The 21,393-nt window shown below is 43.0% G+C and overlaps 1 long non-coding RNA gene across 1 annotated transcript in view; it reads left to right on the top strand.

Annotated features, from left to right (window-relative positions):
• Positions 1-16,987: 16,987 nt before the first annotated feature.
• The window catches only part of LOC310682246, a 244,324-nt gene continuing 239,918 nt past the window's right edge, over positions 16,988-21,393 (top strand). The window contains exon 1 of the long non-coding RNA XR_014513807.1: positions 16,988-17,583. This is a non-coding gene — a long non-coding RNA (uncharacterized lncRNA). The remainder of the gene's footprint in view (positions 17,584-21,393) is intronic.

Below are 21,393 nucleotides of genomic sequence, written 5' to 3'. Positions count from 1 at the left end.
AGCTCCCCTCCTCCCTGGTCCCCAGAATGGCAGAACAGAGACCAGAGGTGTGCACCTGCAGTTTGAGAGTGCTTGGGAAACATCCAGAAGAGGAGGAGCCTTAGATAGAGTAGCAGGCAGGGACCTTCCATCCTGGCAACTTTTTCATAGGGGCAAGACCTACTGAAGAGTGTTGCTGAGACCACTAAGTCTTATTATTATTATTATAATTTGTGATAGTTTAGAATCTAAATTTATTTTCATGTAATACTTGATACTTCCAGCTGATGAAGGTGAATACATCGAAACAGGGCCCTGTCCTGGTTTCTAATCCATAATTGACTTCTGATTTCTGCTGTGATTGAAACTGAGTCTCCATCTGCAAGCTGATAAATGATAAGGATCAACATTATCGTCGAGTGAAAAAGAGAAAGTCTTTGTAATGAATTATTGTGTTATACATATCTTTATGAGTTTGAGTTTGTAATCTCTGTTAGAGTTTGTAATCTCTGTTAGAGTTTGTAATTCTTGTCAGAATACATACTTTTGAATGGATTAGTTTTTGTTACTATTGACTATTGACTTGTGGGTATGGACATCTCCCCCTATTGAAACTTACATTGGTCTGAGTTCTTGATGTGCTTTTTTCTTGAGACCACTAAGTCAACTTACATGTTCCTTTCCTTAAATAAATCATTAACTTCACTGACAATGGAGATCTGATTCTTTTATTGCTGGTCTGCGTCTGACTCCAGCCCTGGCACATACAGTATTTTATGTATTAAGAAACATGAAAACCAGAACATGAAAGGTTAAAAAACAAAAACAAAATTATAATTATGGCAAAAATAACATAAGGTTGAACCTTTATCCTGGAAAGTATTCTTCCTGAAAGTAATTTTAAAAGTCAATTTTTCCAATAAACACGTTGGTCTGTTTTCGGAAACAACTTTTGGAATAAATATGCAATGTTGCAGATCCTTAAACAAACAGAATTTTTTAGATGCTGCAGGTTCTTTCCATAATGCGGCACTGCAGATTTTTGCTGCCGTTCAAAAAAATTAACTTTTCATTCTAAGCCAGTAAGCCCGAGAGCTCTTCTAAAAAGCATTATAAGCATATCTTAAGGATTTGTTGGCATTCAAAAATCCATCATTTCATAAATTAGATTCTAGATATCGATCCAAATATGCTGGGCATGACCAAAATACAGTTACATTTACTGCAGAAATCTCCAGCGTACACCTGCAAAGTAAAAGCAATACATTTTTATTTTTTATTTTAAAGAAGAAGAAGAGAAGAGTTTGGATTTGGTATCCCGCTTTATCACTACCCTAAGGAGTCTCAAAGCGGCTAACATTCTCCTTTCCCTTCTTCCTCCACAACAAACACTCTGTGAGGTGAGTGAGGCTGAGAGACTTCAGAGGAGCGGGGAATCGAACCCAGTTCACCAGATTACGAGTCCACTGCTCTTAACCACCACACCACACTGGTTCTCTCTCCAATCTGATGAAATCAAACTTGGTGGGACTCAAACCAAGGGATTCAAGGAGATTCTGACTAAACATCAGGAAGAACTTTGTGGCAGAAAGAGCTGTTCGACAGTGGAACAGACTGCCACAAGAGTTGGTGGACCCTGCTTCCTTAGAGGGTGAAAGCAGAGGCTGGATGACCGTCTGTCCTGTATCATCGAGCTGAGATTCCTGCATTGCAGGGGGTTGGACTAGATGACCCTGGGGTCCCTTCCAGCTCTAACATTCTATGATTCTGTGGAGGAACCTGTGGCTCAGCAGCTGCCTAATTTCACCCTGGTAGCAAGGAAAGCGGGGAAGAGAGCAGCAGAGAACATTAGAACATAAGAAGAGGCTGCTGGATCAGACCAATGGACCATCCAGTGTGGTGTAGTGGTTAAGAGCGGTAGTCTCGTAATCTGGGGAACCGGGTTTGCTTCCCCGCTCCTCCACATGCGGCTGCTGGGTGACCTTGGGCCAGTCACACTTCTCTGAAGTCTCTCAGCCTCACTCACCTCACAGAGTGTTTGTTGTGGGGGAGGAAGGGAAAGGAGAATGTTAGCCACTTTGAGACTCCTTTGGGTAGTGATAGGGCGGGATATTAAATCCAAAACCTCTTCTCTTCTCTTCTCTTCTCTTCTCTTCTCTTCTCTTCTCTTCTCGGTGCCCAGACAGATGCTTTTGAGAGAAAGACAGAAAAAAGGACAAGGGAGAGAATGGATGGCAGAACAAGAGAGAGAAAAGGGATACCCCATGCACAGAAAAAAAGGCCCAGTAAATAAAAATAACCTTTCACACTGGTGGCAAGGAGCAGGGGAAGGGGGGGTGGCATGGTTTTGGTTAGTTATTTACATTGCAACATTTTATTGAAGTGAGAATTGAGCGGATGGAATAACGCAGAGGGTTTAAAGGAGATTTTGGTAATAGGTACAACATTTCAATGATATCTTGTATTGCTTAAAAAAATAATTTTTTATTGGAAATTTTATTTACAACATGACGCAGAGGGTTTAAAGGAGATTTTGGTAATAGGTACAACATTTCAATGATATATTGTATTGCTTAAAAAAATAATTTTTTATTGGAAATTTTATTTACAACATGACGCAGAGGGTTTAAAGGAGATTTTGGTAATAGGTACAACATTTCAATGATATATTGTATTGCTTAAAAAAATATTTTTTTATTGGAAATTTTATTTACAACATGACGCAGAGGGTTTAAAGGAGATTTTGGTAATAGGTACAACATTTCAATGATATATTGTATTGCTTAAAAAAATAATTTTTTATTGGAAATTTTATTTACAACATAACATAAACCCCCCACCCCCACCCCAATACAGGAATCCACCGTCATTAAACGTGAACATAACATACAATGAGCATAACATACAACAATGCAAACAACCAAATAAAGGGCTTCCTTTATCCTGTATCTGGCCTCCTTATTTACTTCTTATAAGCTTATAAGCTCAATGATATATTGTAGTTATGTTGCATTTTGATGCATCTTGCATATATCTGGATGGTTTGTGTACTGGTTTGTTTCTGTGATTTTGGGCAGTTTCAATGCCCGTTGTTTCGATACATTTATTTAATTATGTTACTTCGAATGTGGATTTATAATTAGGATTACTATCGGTGGGAGTAGTATTGTTTGGCCTGAACTTGTAGTGCGTTTCTTATTGTTGTTGTTGTTGTTTAGTCGTTTAGTCGTGTCCGACTCTTCGTGACCCCATGGACCAGAGCATGCCAGGCACTCCTCTCTTCCACTGCCTCCCAGTGCCTCCCAGTGCATTTCTTATACTGTATTCCTTTCATTAGGATTTGTAAACTTCTGAGAAATTTCCCTTGAAATATGAAAGAGTATATTATACTGGATGATATATCTCTGCGCTTGTGACATCTTGACTTGGGTCACAACTCTGACTTGGACCCAGATGCTTCTGACTTGCTGAGGAACTTGGAGCATTAACAAAGTCTAATTTGTCAGTTTGATCAAAGTCCACTAATTTAGCTCCTGTTCTTCAGCAATTGTCTTCAGTCTTTATCCCAGCAGTGTATATTTTCCCAGCTAGTTCTTTCTTTGAAATTACACCAAACAAATGAAATACCATGAAAATCCCTGAAACGAGAAGTAATCGACTAGAAATATTACCTTATAGAATTAAACTAAATAACAAAAAAAAAAAAAAAGTTTAAGGACAAAATTAGAAAAACCTAGAATTGAACAAAGCCTTAATTGGTAAGGCAAATAAATGCTCAGAGGCAATTCTCAATTCCATCTAGTCACTGTCAGTGCAGAGAAGAGGGATGTAATATTATTTATAATACTTGAAATTCAAACACAACATTGTACTGAGTAGAAATACAGATATCTGTGCAGTGTCTAGATGGAATTGAGAATTGTCTCTAAGCATTTATTTGCCTTACCAATTTTTTTTATAATTTTTTTCCTTAAACTTTTTTATTTTTCTTTTTGTTATTTAGTTTAATTCTATAATATTTCTAGTTGATTACTTCTTGTTTCAGAGATTTTAATGGTATTTCATTTGTTTGGTGTAATTTCTTGGTTCTGTGACTGTCTTTTTTCTACTAGTTCTTTCTCTGAAGCGTCAGAGTGGCTGCTCATGTTTCATGCGTTGACCCGTACGACTCAAGAGCCTCCCAGAATATCCTGCTTTATGTGACCACCTTCCTTGTTCCTGTATTTGTGACCTTGGCATTTGGTTGTATTATTTAAAACACATGTTGTTGCAAAGGCTGCAGCTAAGCAAGTAAAACATATCATTGCTCTCTCCTCTTCCCAGGCTATGTGCCCAGTACAGTCACCAATGTGATTTTCTTTTTTTCCTAGCAGGAATACTGAATATAGATATATATAGATGCACACACTCATACCAGACCCTCCAAGTGTCCCTATTTTCCAGGGACAGTCCCGGATTTACAGAAGCCATCCCGGTTTCTGATTTGATCATGGAATGTCCCGCTTTTCCGTAGGATGTCCCTATTTTCATTGGAGAAATGGTGGAGGGTATGCAGTTATTTGACCTCTGAGCCAAGGAGATAAGTAACTATACAGCCTATAGAAGACATCTGAAGGCAGCCCTGTATAGGAAAGGTTTTTTTAAATGTTTAATGTTTTGTTATGTTTTTATATATGTTGGAAGACACCCAGAGTGACTGGGGTAAACCAGTCAGATGGGTGGGATATAAATAATAAAATTGTTGTTGTTGTTGCTGCTGCTACTGCTGTTGAATAGGACGTCCCTGTTTTCATTGGAGAAATGTTGAAGGGTATCATACTCATACATATAGCTTTTTATTAAAGGTAAAGGTAAAGGTACCCCTGCCCGTACGGGCCACTCTTGACAGACTCTAGGGTTGTGCGCCCATCTCACTTAAGAGGCCGGGGGCCAGCGCTGTCCGGAGACACTTCCGGGTCACGTGGCCAGTGTGACAAAGCCGCATCTGGCGAGCCAGCACAACACACAGAAACGCTGTTTACCTTCCCGCCAGTAAGCGGTCCCTATTTATCTACTTGCACCTGGAGGTGCTTTCGAACTGCTAGGTTGGCAGGCGCTGGGACCGAACAACGGGTGCACACCCCGCCACAGGGATTCGAACCGCCGACCTTTCGATCGGCAAGCCCTAGGCGCTGAGGCTTTTACCCACAGCGCCACCTGCATCCCCAAGCACCACCCGCATCCCCAAGCGCCACCCGCTTTTTATTACTATCTCATAATTTCCAAAATGCAGAAAATACATGCACAATAAATGCAGAGGGGTACATACTTCACAATAATCTTCCCTTAGTATGTTTGTGTGTGTGTGTACAATTTCGGTCAACGAGCATAGCATATAATGCATTGTATTAAGTTGGTACATCTAACGGGATTCGTTCTTGAATATTCAGCTTCCGTTCTTACCGGTACTTTTCCTTGTACTGTACATCAGAGATCTAAAGTTACAAAGAACAGGAGACCTATGGCTGACAAGAACAGGGGGTTCTGAGCCTTTAAGAGCTGAAAGAGGCTTAGAAAATCATCAGGTGAAGAGTTCACTGGGAAACCATGAGCATGCTGGGAAATGCTTTGCCCCTAAAAGTTCTGTCTGATAAATGTTCACAGATATCAAAGTCTTTCAAGCACTGTCGAGGAGGGGGAAATGATGGCTGTTAGTTAAGCTAGCAGGTGAGACCCCTCTTATGGCTCAAGTTCTCAACCTCAATGGCTTTTAGTGGCACATAAATATTTTTAGACATAAAGAAATAGAAAACGTTCGGTTCACACTTCATTTCAGCAGGTGTGCTTGTCTCCATACGACCAGCCCATTTACCAAATGCAGTCTATTCCTTGCTAGAGTTAGAGGCAGGAATAAAAGCTCACTAGAATGCAGTTTTGACAGCTTCTGCTATGGACTTTGATTTAAAAGACAGTGGCAGCCCGTTTTTTTGAGAGATCGGCAATGAAAGTCCTTGAGAACTGCCACTCTGGAAGCAACGTAACATGAGAGCTCGATAAACAAGCTGGCATGTAAATCACAATTTCCTTCAAAAACAGAAACTTTCTCCTCCACAGTTGATTACAGGAGTGCATGTTATCTAATTCCATCTCACTCCCCTCCTGTCTAACCTTTTTCCACTCACATTTGTGTGACACATATAAAGGCATAGGGCAAATCTGTCAAAATTCTCTCAGTGTCTTATTATTCCAATCTTAAAGTTCAGTTCTCCACAGACCCAACAGTTTCCTTTAAAAAACAAACCAACAGAATCTTCATGAAAACCCATCACCATTTTCACTGCAAATTTCTCATGCTGCATACTTTTCAATATGCTTTTTTTGCTTAATCTACTTATTTTGGACCATAAAGAAGGCTGATCGCTGAAGAATTGACGCTTTTGAATTACGGTGCTGGAGGAGACTCTTGAGAGTCCCATGGACTGCAAGAAGATCAAACCTATCCATTCCTAAGGAAATCAGCCCTGAGTGCTCACTGGAAGGACAGATCCTGAAGCTGAGGCTCCAGTACTTTGGCCACCTCGTGAGAAGAGAAGACTCCCTGGAAAAGACCCTGATGTTGGGGAAGATGGAGGGCACAAGGAGAAGGGGACGACAGAGGACGAGATGGTTGGACAGTGTTCTTGAAGCTACCAGCATGAGTTTGACCAAACTGCGGGAGGCAGTGGAAGACAGGAATGCCTGGCGTGCTCTGGTCCATGGGGTCACAAAGAGTCGGACACGACTAAACGACTAAACAACAACAACAACAACAACACTTATTTTTGCAATGCAGTTTTCTCCAATATAGTACACTTCAATGTTATTTTCACTAAAATAATGCATTTTAAGGCACACTTTGCCCTAGTCTGTGCATTTCCGTATACGTGCAGATTTCAAAGATGTGCATGTTTCAAAGAATGAGTTTCAGTTCACTTACTCTTTTAGAAGTGTGCATCTTGTAGGTCCACCTTTAAATGTGAACTGAATCAAATCTCTTCTCCATCTCTACATACATATTACTTTTTGCAGCCAAGATCCTAAAGGCTATGCAGAAAGCATTTTTGGCTATACCTTTGAAGAGCTTTCTGAAGCTTGGGGAAATGCAGCTACTTTAGCTCTGGCAGGGGGGATGAGTCAGATACTTAAGCTGCAGTGTTTATTTATTTATTTGTTGTTTGCTACATTTTTTTTTTTACCATGCCCTGCAACCAAATGTGGAGTCAATTAAGCTGTTAGCTTAATTGCTGAGAAACATTTTGAACATTGAGGCTGCAATCCTAAACACACCAGGGAGTGAACCCGGTGGGATTTACTTCTGAGCAAGCGTCGTCATCGACAGCACTGATTTATTAATTGCCTTCTAAACCACTCTCCTACGGCAATTTACATATAAGGCGATTAAAAACAGTTATGCAAAAAAAAAGCATGCGTTAGGATTGCACAGATAGAGGGTCTTGCAAATAAGCAAGAACCGTCTCCCAGCTTTTAAGGATCCCTCCTGTACCCGCATTTTCTGTAGCTCCAGCTTTTTGTCTCCCTGCAAGTCGTAAGATTGCTTCTACAGTAAAGCTGTATCAGCTCTTGACACTCTTTTGCTTGTCCAAGCACCATTACACACATTTAGCAAGAGGGGAAATATTACACAGTTAAAGAAGGTGAATGCTGGGGGCATCGCTAACTGACATCCTTTCCCAGATGGCATGTTACGCCAACAGATGCCGGTTCTTTGCTAAGGGCATGTGCCGCCATATTGCTGGTGTGTCATTAATTACGTTACAAGCCTCCCATAAGGACAGCAAATTGCTAATATTAGTCTTGCCCTCATAGGAAGACAAGAATTGCCTTGCTGCATCAGAATAAAGCTCCGTCTAATCCAGGGGTGGGGAACCTGTGGCCCATCGCTCTTGTCTGCAGCAACTGTCAGCCACTTGTCCTTGGGAAGCTCACAAGGCAGTCAAAACTGTGATAGTCATTCCACTGTTGTTTGTCTCCAGTATCTCGCCATAGCCCGTATCTTAAAAAGCAGAGACATCACCTTAACAACAAAGGTCCGTATAGTTAAAGCCATGGTTTTCCCAGTAGTAATGTATGGAAGTGAGAGCTGGACCATAAAGAAGGCTGATCGCCAAAGAATTGATGCTTTTGAATTATAGTGCTGGAGGAGACTCTTGAGAGTCCCATGGACTGCAAGAAGATCAAACCTATCCATTCTGAAGGAAATCAGCCCTGGAAGGACAGATCCTGAAGCTGAGGCTCCAGTACTTTGGCCACCTCATGAGAAGAGGTGTCCGACTCTTTGTGACCCCATGGAGCAGAGCATGCCAGGCACTCCTGTCTTCCACTGCCTCCCGCAGTTTGGTCAAACTCATGCTGGTAGCTTCGAGAACACTGTCCAACAATCTCGTCCTCTGTCGTCCCCTTCTCCTTGTGCCCTCCATCTTCCCCAACATCATAGTCTTTTCCAGGGAGTCTTCTCTTCTCATGAGGTGGCCAAAGTACTGGAGCCTCAGCTTCAGGATCTGTCCTTCCAGTGAGCACTCAGGGCTGATTACCTTCAGAATGGGTAGGTTTGCTCTTCTTGCAGTCCATGGGACTCTCAAGAGTCTCCTCCAGCACCATAATTCAAAAGCATCTATTCTTCGCATCTATTCTTTGGCGATCAGCCTTCTTTATGGTCCATCTCTCACTTCCATACATCACTACTGGGAAAACCATAGCTTTAACTATATGGGCCTTTGTTGGCAAGGTGATGTCTCTGCTTTTTAATATGCTACCTGAACTACTAGCTGTCTAATCATCCTGTGTCAATGGGCCAAAACATGCTAAGCGAGGAATTCTTTCCCTTTATCAGCTTAGGCTGGCTTGGTGGGTCCCCGCTCAAAGTTCCATCAGCTTAGAAATTCAGAAGGCATAATAAGACACATTCGTTTTGGGACTTGAAGTGAGATTTTAAATTATGATCTGGCTCCGTATTTGGTTCCGTTGTGCTGGGAAGTACATTTCGTTTGCATTTTAGCTGTTTCAAGCGTTGGATTGTATCGCTCTTAAATTACATTTGAAAGCCACCTCGGATGGTGGTAGGTGTGGGGAGGAAAACATTTTGAATAAATAATAGCATTAAAAAGAAAGGTAGAAAAATAACCGGGGGTGAGGAGGGGCACATTATTCTGGAAAAGTGCACTGGTGGGTTCCAAGTGGCCTGCAAAATTCATACTGACTATATTTATAGTTATATTATTTTATTATTTATACGCCACCCATCTGACCATCTGGGGTCGTCAGCATGGTGCCTTTGAGTATCTCAGCATCCTCAGACACTCCTTTGGCAATCCCAAAGGCCCCTCCCCTGCAATTTTAATTTTAATTTTTAAACTGAGGTTGTGGGAGGTTGTCTTTGGATGTTGTTTGGTTGGGGGGCCGCTTTTCTGAGGGATGTTGCTGCCTGCTTCTTTGTCTTTGCCTGTCTTCTGTTTGGCAGGGACCTTCGCATTGAAGTATCCACACATGTTCTAAATCCTCACTCATTACATTCATGAATTACATTCAGTTTTGTCATTAATGAAGGGTAACCATTGCTGAGTGACTCTTTTCCGTACTGACAACTAAATGAATCTCCACCACCCAGTCTATATTCATTACCAGGCATATATTTAAATTTGTTGACGTGCACAGAAAGCCAACTGGAAAATTCAATATCCCACAGGATAATTAAATAGAGGAGGGCAGTTTGTGTGTGTGTATATGCACCCCTTCTTCTACGAAATCCTTCTGTGCTGAGCAAAGAAATATTTCTCTTGTGTGGTCTGGAGGAAAGCTCATATACTGAAGTACCTTCTGGTTTACTGATAAAGGATGTAGATTGAAAGTGTGCAGCGGAGCAGAAAATAACCCAAGCTGGCAATGGGGGGGGGGGAGTGAGAATTCTCTATTTAAACCAAGTGAGCAATACCGAGGAGAGCAAGGAAGGAACTTGGGGAAGGAAATTGGTGTTTGTTGGAAGAACAACCATGACAGTCAACTTAAGGGCATCTGAGCCTCAGTTGGATGTTATTGGGACTGAAAATCTATAGCATTAGGCCAGGTTGTTATCCTGAGATAACAAGAAGCTGCAACTACAACCCTCATTCTTCAGAGTCGCTTCAGACTAATCCCAGTGACTCCATAAACTTCCTAATGCAGATTTCTCTTGGACCTAACCTTGTGGTTGGATCTCAGGAGATGGTGATGGGCTTTCATCACATAAACGTTTACCAACTCCCTCTGAGTCTCTGGCAGCATCTTCCCCTGGTTGATGGGAATTTGGCTCCTGTCATACAAGCTTTGGTAATGTTTGATTTCTGCAACGTGTTCTACATGGGGCTGCCCTTGTAGACTGTGCAGGAAGAACGGCTAATGCAAAAACACAGCAGCTCATCTCCTGGTAAGATATGGATGTGTTTTATTGATCGCTTCTCTGTTTTTTTACCGACGTATATCTTTGTATTTTTGGCTTTAAATGCTGTATACATTTTTTCTAATTATCGTACTGTGTTTCATGGAAACTGCTGAGAGATTTTGCATATTAAGTGACATATAAATATTATATCGGGTTAATGATATCATGCATTCGTGGTTTGCTGGAGCTGCTTCTCGGCTGAAAAGCTTAATATTATGGCCCACAACCACTTGATCTTTAGGCACACTTTAGTATTGTCAGCACTGACTGGTGGTGGCTGTGCATGGTTTCAAAAGGGGAAATTACCTTGCCTCACCTGGAACTGCTGGGGATTGAACCTGGAAACTTCTGTGTGCAAGGCAGATGCATTACCACTGAGCTAAATCCTTCCCCTATTTTGCTCATTTCTCTGGTTTCTTTTCTGTGCCACCTGATGGCAACAAGAAACAATGAGCACAGAGGAGCACATCCCAGAAGAGGATGTGCTGAAGATGGAAGAATCCCCACTGCTCAGTTACATGAGCCAACATCCCCTACAGGGATTTTCTAGGGCTCACTGTTGCTAACATGGTGCCTTTTCTGATGCTACAATGGGGTTTGTTCTCCCTTGCCTATTAACCTCTGCTGAAGACAGGTTTGTCTGCAAAGGTATAAGAGTACTGAAGCAGACTGGGGAGGAAAAACCCTCCTTACAGTCTTTTCTTTAATCTATATTTTAAAACACACACACACACACAAAAGGAAGCCATTTCAGTTAAAGCACCACTGAATTCTTACCTTGTGTTTGTCACTTTCTCAGAGATTGGCAGAGGCAGAACAGCCCCCAGGCCTCCCGAAAGTGATGGAACCTCAAGAGGCAGATGAAGACTTAGAATTGTACAGTGCTACCTTAGGTTACATACACTTCAGGTTACAGACGCTTCAGGTTACAGACCCCGCTAACCCAGAAATGGTACCTCAGGTTAAGAACTTTGCTTCAGGATGAGAACAGAAATTGTGCTCCGGCGGCACGGCGGCACCGGGAGGCCCCATTAGCTAAAGTGGTGCTTCAGGTTAAGAACAGTTTCAGGTTAAGAACGGACCTCTGGAACCAATTAAGTACTTAACCCGAGGTACCACTGTACTTGGTTGCAGAAGAGGAGTCCTTGTCTGCCTGGGTCCCACCATAACCAGCAGCCTCTCTGTTGTCACTGAGCTAGACAAGCATATTGGCAAGGCAGCTACAGCAATGGCTCACCTCTCCAAAAGGGTATGGGAGAATGTGATGATAATGTCCAATACCAAGATGGTCTACCAGGCTTGTGTGTTGAGCACGCTGCTTTATGGAAGTGAGTCGTGCACAGCTTACAACCATCTGGAGCGACACCTCAACACTTTCCACGTGTGCTGAGTCCGGAAGATTTTGGGCATCATGTGGCAGGACAGTGTCTCAGGCAAATATGTGCTCCCACAAGCCCACACTCCTAGCATGTTCACACTCCTGTCTCAACAACGCCTATGTGCTCTATGGGGAGCTGGCTTCAGGCACCAGGCCCCCCTGGCAGACCAACTCTGCGCTACATAGTTGTCTGCAAACAGGACATGAAGGCTGTCAACATCAACCCCATCATATTGGAATTCCTTGCTTTGGCTTTCAGATGCAGCTGCTAGCTATTTTTCTGATGTGCTGAATGGCTACGCCTTGCTGTTTGTTCCCAAAATGCATTGGATTGTCCCCAATATTTCATCCCAAGGGATGCTCTACCCGACACAGAGGCAGCAAAACTAATTAATTTGCCCCTGCTGGGTCTCTCGCTATACCTGGCGGTGAACAGATTTTTGTTGGGGAGACACTTGAATACGACACAGTGGAGCACTATTTGCTCCACTTAATTAACAGGCTGGATAAAGTAGCTCACCTGATGCTCAGGTGTTGCAATGAGGTTAGGACAGCAGAATTGTTACACATTTGTGGGTTTGTGCATGTTCATGTACATTTTCTAGTATTTCCTTTCTACATCTTCGATCCCTGCAGTGAATGACACACACATTCCCAGGCCAAGTTGCATAGTATCCAAGGCTGGTGAAATATACTTGGAGTCGAGAGTGGATTTCATGCTCTTTATTCAGCTCATAATGATGAGGAGGAATGAAAGCTCCCCCAAAATATCCGCTTTATATACATTATTTACACAATGGGCTGCACGTGATTGGCTAATTCCGGAATTCTCCTGTAGGCCAATCAGGTTGTGGATTCACTTCCACCTGGAGCTGGATTGGGTGGCTCCTGCAGACCAATCATACTGCTGCAGTGTTCTAGGACCAAACAGACTGCTGTATTCTGAATCCTACTGTTCTAGGACCAATCAGACTGCTGCATTTTGGATCCTATTGTTCTAGGACCAATCAGACTGCTGCATTTTGGATCCTATTCAACTCAGTACATAACAGCTGGCCAAGTTATTTTGACACCTGAAGCAGGATCAAGTCTCACATGTCTCTCTGCCTATTATGTTTTTAGTCCTAGGGAATAAAACTATCTGCTGCCTTTTCATGACTCCCCAAAACCAGCTGAACAATAGGAACCAAAATGCAGCAGTCTGATTGGTCCTAGAACAGTAGACTTCAGATGGTTGATGGCAGCTGGAACCCAACACATCTGGAAGGCATTACATTGGCTATCCCTGCATGGCATAAAAACTCCTGATGACTTTTGTTCAGCTTCCATTCCATTCCGAACTTATTCCAAATCCTCTGCAATTGGAAAGAACTTGAAATTACGGTAGCTAATGACTCGCTCTGGAACTATTGTGCGCCCGTAATTTCTATATTCTGGTCATGGTAATTATACTCGGAGGTCCGTTAGAGCCAGCCAACACAATGGCCTCAGCAAATTTGAAGGGTCCAAGTCTTGTGTTGCTGTGTGCTATGCTCTGTTTCTGCTCTGGGAGTTACAGTCAAGTGGAACAGATAGGGATAGTGCTAATCCCTTTGCTCTCCTGAGGTAGGAAAGATGTTCAGCAAAAGCAGTCTATTATTAGAACACATGTTGTGCCCTTACAGTACAGCTCACGTCCAAAGGTATACCTTCCCATCTGTCATGGAGCTTCGTGTCTGGCAATCATTTAACCAGGGGAACCCTCTACAGTGAGAGAGACTGTGTATCATCGTCATATCTCTGCACAGGAGATGATTTATGATCGAGCGGTAATGGAAAGAGACGTTAACCTGCATCAGCTCACATCGTTCCTCATGGGCATCTTGGCTATTTAGTCCACATTAAACAATCTTGTCACTGAACTGCATTGAAGAGAGACAAACAAAGAGCTTTTAAGGCTTCTGGACATGGAAGACAACAGGACTGCAAGGTGTTGTTGTTGTTGTTTAGTCGTTTGGTCGTGTCCAACTCTTCGTGACCCAATGGACCAGAGCACGCCAGGCACTCCTGTATTCCACTGCCTCCTGCAGTTTGGTCAGACTCATGTTGGTAGCTTCGAGAACACTGTCCAACCATCTGATCCTCTGTCGTCCCCTTCTCCTTGTGCCCTCCATCTTTCCCAACATCAGGGTCTTTTTCAGGGAGTCTTCTCTTCTCATGAGGTGGCCAAAGTATTGGAGCCTCAGCTTCACGATCTGTCCTTCCAGTGAGCACTCAGGGCTGATTTCCTTCAGAATGGAGAGGTTTGATCTTCTTGCAGTCCATGGGACTCTCAAGAGTCTCCTCCAGCACCATAATTCAAAAGCGTCAATTCTTCGGCGATCAGCCTTCTTGATGGTCCAGCTCTCACTTCCATATATCACTACTGGGAAAACCATAGCTTTAACTATACGGACCTTTGTTGGTAAGGTGATGTCTCTGCTTTTTAAGATGCTGTCTAGGTTTGCCATTGCCTTTCTCCCCAGGAGCAGGCGTCTTTTAATTTCGTGACTGCTGTCACCATCTACAGCACGGGTGTCAAACACAAGCCCCGCGGGCCGAATCCGGCCCACCAGACCTCGTCATGTGGCCCGTGTAGCCGCCGCCGGCCGCCGGCCTTCACCTTTTATTCTCGCTTTTTTTTTTTTTACACAAGAAAGGCGCCACTTCAGCGCATGCGTGGCAGCCTACAAGCCAGAGAACGTCTGCCCTCTAGCGGCGCCGGCCGTTCTACACAGGAAACCTCCACTTTACATGCATTCAGGAAACCTCCACTTGTTTTTATATTGAGCGCATGCCATCCTGTGATGTGACAGATCCACTGGCTGCCTGAACCCGTCTCTCCTGTACTGTAAGTACATATGATGTATGTGGGGGGGAGGGGGGTCTGCTTATTAGGGGGGGAGGTCTGCTTATTATTCTGCTTAAAAGTCTAAGCAGTAAACTTTGGATATACTGACCACTTCCGTGTCACTTTACAGTGGTATAGGGACCATAAACTACAATCAAATAACCCAAAAATGTCACAGTAATAGTTGAATGCAGTGACAATAATTTATGATAATAAAGAGTGGACACATAGTCCTACAGATACAACCGGCCCTTTGAGGGTGACCAAACTGCTGGTGCGGCCCCCGATGAATTTGAGTTTGACACCCCTGATCTACAGTGATCATGGAGCCCAAGAAAGTAAAATCTCTCACTGCCTCCATTTCTTCCCCTTCTATTTGCCAGGAGGTGATGGGACCAGTGGCCATGATCTTCGTTTTTTTGATGTTGAGCTTCAGACCGTATTTTGCGCTCTCCTCTTTCACCCTCATTAAAAGGTTCTTTAATTCCTCCTCACTTTCTGCCATCAAGGTTGTGTCATCTGCATATCTGAGGTTGTTGATATTTCTTCCGGCGATCTTAATTCCGACTTGGGATTCATCCAGCCCAGCCTTTCGCATGATGAATTCTGCATATAAGTTAAATAAGCAGGGAGACAATATACAGCCTTGCCGTACTCCTTTCCCAATTTTGAACCAATCAGTTGTTCCATATCCAGTTCTAACTGTAGCTTCTTGTCCCACATAGAGATTTCTCAGGAGACAGTTGAGGTGATCAGGCACTCCCATTTCTTTAAGAACTTGCCATAGTTTGCTGTGGTCGACACAGTCAAAGGCTTTTGCATAGTCAATGAAGCAGAAGTAGATGTCTTTCTGGAACTCTCTAGCTTTCTCCATAATCCAGCGCATGTTTGCAATTTGGTCTCAGGTTCCTCTGCCCCTTCGACATGTTGTTCCCCATGTCCTAGAGAAGGAGGGAAGGAGGGGTGAGGTGCAAACACACCCTCAGGAATGCTGGAATGGCTCTGCCTACACCTTTGCACTGCACTGACCTCCCCACCACCTAGCTGCCCCTCTCTCCTGGTAAGCAACAGAAACCCACCTGCCAGAAAGCGAGCATAGCCAGTCCACTCCAGCCCGTGAGTTGCTTGTACATTTTAGAGCTTTAAAGGCCAAACAGAGCACTTTGAAGTGAGCTCAGCATGACCGGCAACCAGTATAGATGTAATCTGGTCTGCTCACCCAGCCATAGCAAGCACCCAAGCAGCTGATTCTAAGTAGTCTTCAATAACAGGCCCACATAAAGTGCACTGCAGAAGTCTAGCCTGGATGTACTAGATCACGCATAACCGAGGTGAAGTCCGCCTACTCAAGATCTGCTTTCCTCGCCACCATCATGCATGCAAGCCAACCATCCACCACCACCACAAAGCTTTGCAGATGGTCGAGCCTTTTGAGGTTCATTTGTCCCCATGCTCCTTTCAGAGTTTTCCTAGACATACAATTAATCAAAATTAAAATCCATCTGTCAGGTCTCAGTAGCGCCAACAGCATCAAGAGATCTGGATGATAATTGGTGCATTTTGTAACTGATGAAATGGCTGGTTGGAACATGGGGCCAACATCTCCAAATGGTGGTTGTTCTACCCAGGTAGGCCCTGATGCCTGATTGGTTAACCTTCCAGCAATGTTGGAACAACGTAATATAATCTAATTCTAACTTCAATTAGACACTTGTTTTACAGATAAAATCCCTGTTAGGAACTTCCTAAACAGACGGCAGCAGATGTTTTTCAATGATCTCTCAAATCTTTTTTGCTTTGCTTCCCACAGAGCACAACTGGATCTTGGCTGTTTCCACTGCATCTGTCATACACAGAAATGTGCCAAAGTGTGCTGGAAGCTGCCGGTTTCAAATTATGGTACACTGAGATAATATGACAAATATATTCAGAGTCTGAAGGATGATTATAGAGGAAGGAAATATACTTTGCATCACTCTTATTAAATGTATCACTCTTAAGAGTAAGAAATAAATTAATGTGGTAGCTTGTGCCAGTGTGATCAAAATGCTGACCTAGCTCTCTCTCTCTTGTAATTTTCCACATTTCCTTCTTCTCATCTTTTGTCTGAAGTCTATTCTTAGTCCCTGCCCCCTCTCTGTTGATCTTCTGACACCTGCTGAAAGCTTCTTTGCTCCAGCAGGCATTTTAACTGAATTCTGATTTTATAGTTTCAACTCACTTTTAACTTCTCCGTATTGTAAACTGCTTAAATATTATTGTAATTAAGCAGAATTTTTTTATTTTAAAAATGGAATAAATAATGCCCAAGGATTAAGACATTCTGGGAGATGATATATAATGAAATGAAAAAGGTATTCAAATATACCTTCCTGAAGAAACCAGAGGCCTTTCTCCTGGGCATGGTCGGCCAATTGGTGCCAAAGAAGGATAGAACTTTTTTTATGTATGCAACAACAGCAGCAAGAATACTCATCGCGAAGTATTGGAAGACACAAGATTTACCCACCCGGGAAGAATGGCAGATGAAGTTGATGGACTATATGGAACTGGCGGAAATGACTGGCAGAATTCGAGACCAAGGAGAAGAGTTGGTGGAAGAAGACTGGAAAAAGTTTAAAGACTATTTACAGAAATACTGTAAAATTAATGAATGTTAGAACAAAGTTGGAATGAAGCTATATGGCTTTAGCAGAAATGTTATATGGAATTAAGTATAAATAGACTAATAGAGTGTTAAAGGAAAAATAAGGTTAGAATGTTTTAAGATAATTATAGGATAGAAAACAGAGGAAGATGGAAAGGAATTGCTGAAACAATTAATAGAAGTGGAACACAAAAAGGGAGGTGTGAGGAGGTCGTTGAAATAAGTGAATGGAAGATAAGATACTGAAATTGTTTGATGTGTTTTAAATTGTTTTTGTTTTGTTAGTTTGATGTGTTAGTGTTAGTGTTTTGTAGTGTTTTTGTATTGTATTGTATTGTCTATTTTTTCTTCTTTTTTGTTGTTGTAATGTTTAAATTGTTGGAAAAGTAATAAATATTATTTTTTAAAAAATTAAAAATGGAATAAATAAACCCCCATCTCTAGCTGCAGAAAAACATAAGGACCACAAACAAGCACACTAAGCGTGAAGATGTGCAACAAAGCATCAGTAGCAGAGAAGCAGCTGGGGGAGAGAATGCTTAACCCTTCTCCACCAACTTCTCCCCTTCCACCTACGAAAGCTTTCTCCCTAAGTGGGCTTCAAGCCAATCAAAAATCCTTGGTATTCTAACGGAGGGAAGAGACTTGTGGGGAATTAAGAGAAAACGAAGGAGGCAGTGGAAGGGTAAACCCTTGAGCCAAACACTTGAGAAAGTCAGAAGGATGCCAAGAGGATTTGGATAAGAATGGCAACATTTCTTGAGGGTAGAGAGTTTTGTTAAGCTCCTTAAGGTAGAGTGATTTCTTGCAGTGGTGTGAAATGCTATGTACCGTATTTTCACTCTATAAGACACACCTTTTCCCTCCTAAAAAGTAAGGGGAAATGTGTGTGCATCTTATGGAGTGAATGCAGGCTGCACAGCAATCCCTCTTGCTATTCTGGCTTCTGGGATTCAAATTTTTCTTCTTGTTGTTTTCCTCCTCCATAAAACTAGGTGCGTCTTATGGTCTGGTGCATCTTATAGAGCGAAAAATACGGTATACAGTGGTACCTCGGGTTACATATGCTTCAGGTTACATACGCTTCAGGTTACAGACTCTGCTAACCCAGAAATATTACCTCAGGTTAAGAACTTTGCTTCAGGATGAGAACTGAAATCGTGCGGCGGCAGTGGGAGGCCCCATTAGCTAAAGTGGTGCTTCAGGTTAAGAAGAGTTTCAGGTTAAGAATGGACCTCCGGAACGAATTAAGTACTTAACCTGAGGTACCACTGTATAGGTGAACTGTGTTCATCATCAGACATGATGCAGTGACTGGGTCTAGGGGTGTGGGATTCTGTCAATTTCTCTCAGGTTCTCATTTTCTAGTGAAAATTGAAAGCGGCTGACCCAAAACCTCCCCTCCTTGCTTCTCCAATTCCAGAACCTCGAAGCTGAAGAGTAGCATACTGCAGAGCTCGACGACACTGATTTGGTGCCAGCTCAGGGTTAGATTCAAAGGAAGCAGTGACCCAAGGACATAATAAATATGACCACGAGATTTGGTTTTGCTGGGGGCTGTGATTGCTCAGCCATATAGAGCTAACTTCTGTGTCATAGTAATATTGCTCAGCAGGATTGACAACGCCACATTTGACCTAAAGATTTTGCACCTCTAAGAAAATGCTGAACGGATACGAAGAAAAATACAAAAGCTGGCTGTGGCACCTTAGAGATTCAACAATTTACTGTGCTAATGGATAAAAGCCTGTTTCATTTGAGGCATCGGAACCTAACCCTTTCAAAATCAATGGTACTTGAGTTTGTCATGACTAAAGTCCCAGTATTTTTACCTGGTCTACTCTTAGCATGACAAAGTCTGGATCTAACCCTCTATCTCAGTCTAATGCAAAGTATCTCTGATTTTTATTTTTAAAGACCCTGTGCAGACATGAAGCTGTGTTATGAGGTCGGACAATTGGTCCATCTAGCACAATATTGCTCTCTTCATCTCTACGTATACAAAGGAAGCTGTCTTATACAGTGGTACCTCGGGTTACAGACGCTTCAGGTTACAAATGCTTCAGGTTACAGACTCCGCTAACCCAGAAATAGTACCTCGGGTTAAGAACTTTGCTTCAGGATGAGAACAGAAATCGTGTTCCGGCGGTGCGGCAGCAGCAGGAGGCCCCATTAGCTAAAGTGGTGCTTCAGGTTAAGAACAGTTTCAGGTTAAGTACAGACCTCCGGAACGAATTAAGTACTTAACCTGAGGTACCACTGTACTGAGTTGGATAATTGGTGCATCTGGCTCCTCATTTACTACTGAGCTATGGCTCTTTCCCAAAAGGGAAGCCCCGCTTACATAACTCCTTGAGGATAGTCCAGCTGCAGGTTCCCATCAGTCCATGCTAACTTTCTCCTGTTATCATAGAATCATAGAATCATAGAATAGAATCATAGAGTTGGAAGAGACCACAAGGGCCATCGAGTCCAACCCCCTGCCAAGCAGGAAACACCATCAGAGCACTCCTGACATATGGTTGTCAAGCCTCTGCTTAAAGACCTCCAAAGAAGGAGACTCCACCACACTCCTTGCAGCAAATTCCACTGTCAAACAGCTCTTACTGTCAGGAAGTTCTTCCTAATGTTTAGGTGGAATCTTCTTTCTTGTAGTTTGGATCCATTGCTCCGTGTCCGCTTCTCTGGAGCAGCAGAAAACAACCTTTCTCCCTCCTCCATGTGACATCCTTTTATATATTTGAACATAGCTATCATATCACCCCTTAACCTCCTCTTCTCCAGGCTAAACATGCCCAGCTCCCTCAGCCGTTCCTCATAAGGCATCGTTTCCAGGCCTTTGACCATTTTGGTTGCCCTCCTCTGGACACGTTCCAGTTTGTCAGTGTCCTTCTTGAACTGTGGTGCCCAGAACTGGACACAGTACTCCAGGTGAGATCTGACCAGAGCAAAATACAGTGGCACTATTACTTCCCTTGATCTAGATGCTATACTCCTATTGATGCAGCCCAGAATTGCATTGGCTTTTTTAGCTGCCGCGTCACACTGTTGGCTCATGTCAAGTTTGTGGTCAACCAAGACTCCTAGATCCTTTTCACATGTACTGCTCATGTGATCCTTTTCACATGTGATCCTTTTCACATGTACTGTTATGAGGCTGAGCGAGTCATGTGAGTGCCAACAGGAAATCCTGAGCTTAGTATGAATTAGCTGTGGATTCTCGATTGTGTGGTTTCAATACCTGTCATTGTGATCAAGTGCCAAAATCAAATCCAGGTTGACTTCCAACGTGCACCACTTCCAACCACATGACCCTATCTGTCTAAAGCAGGCATGGCCAAACTTGGCCCTCCAGATGTTTTGGGACTACAATTCCCATCATCCCTGACCACTGGACCTGTTAGCTAGGGATGATGGGAGATGTAGTCCCACAACAGCTGGAGGGCCAAGTTTGGCCATGCCTGGTCTAAAGCATCAGCATGGCTCAGATTGAATACAGACAAGCTGATGATGTCCAAAAGTTGCCACATATACAATGGGTCATGTGAACAGGGCTTGTGCTGAGATAAGATGGCGCCCGGCACACTTCCCCTGTGCCAATGGACACCTGTGCCAATAGAAAAAAACTTGAGCCCTTAGCAGAGTTCTGCAGTGGCAGAAAATGTTGCCTTGTGTGTGGATAATAAATCAGACTGAACGCAGGCTTCTTGCTAATCTCTAACGGCCTTTAATGAGAAGAAAAACATCATAAATCAGTCCCGGCGAGAGAGCGGACATTCTTTCGTCTCTCAGCCAAAAACGAAAGGAAAACTCACACACAAAGTAAGATTCTCATATGTGAACATAACCACGCCTCATAATGTGAGACGTCACACAGAACTGTTTAACCCTGTAAGTTCTGATTCTCCTCACAGCTTGAGTCACCTCATCGCAGTGCAAGGTGTATTTCATTCTTCATACAAATGAGGTAGTGGGCAGGGGGCTTGATGTCTTTTCCACTTCAGCATCAAATCTCCACTACAAGACAGAATGGAGGGGTTCCAGAACATATTCCTGTTCGGTGTTCC

Source organism: Podarcis tiliguerta (assembly GCF_965153285.1).
Source record: "Podarcis tiliguerta genome assembly, chromosome: 7".
NCBI lineage: Eukaryota > Metazoa > Chordata > Lepidosauria > Squamata > Lacertidae > Podarcis > Podarcis tiliguerta.
The sequence above is the reverse complement of the archived record's forward strand: the minus strand, read 5'-3'. Positions and strand labels throughout refer to the sequence as shown.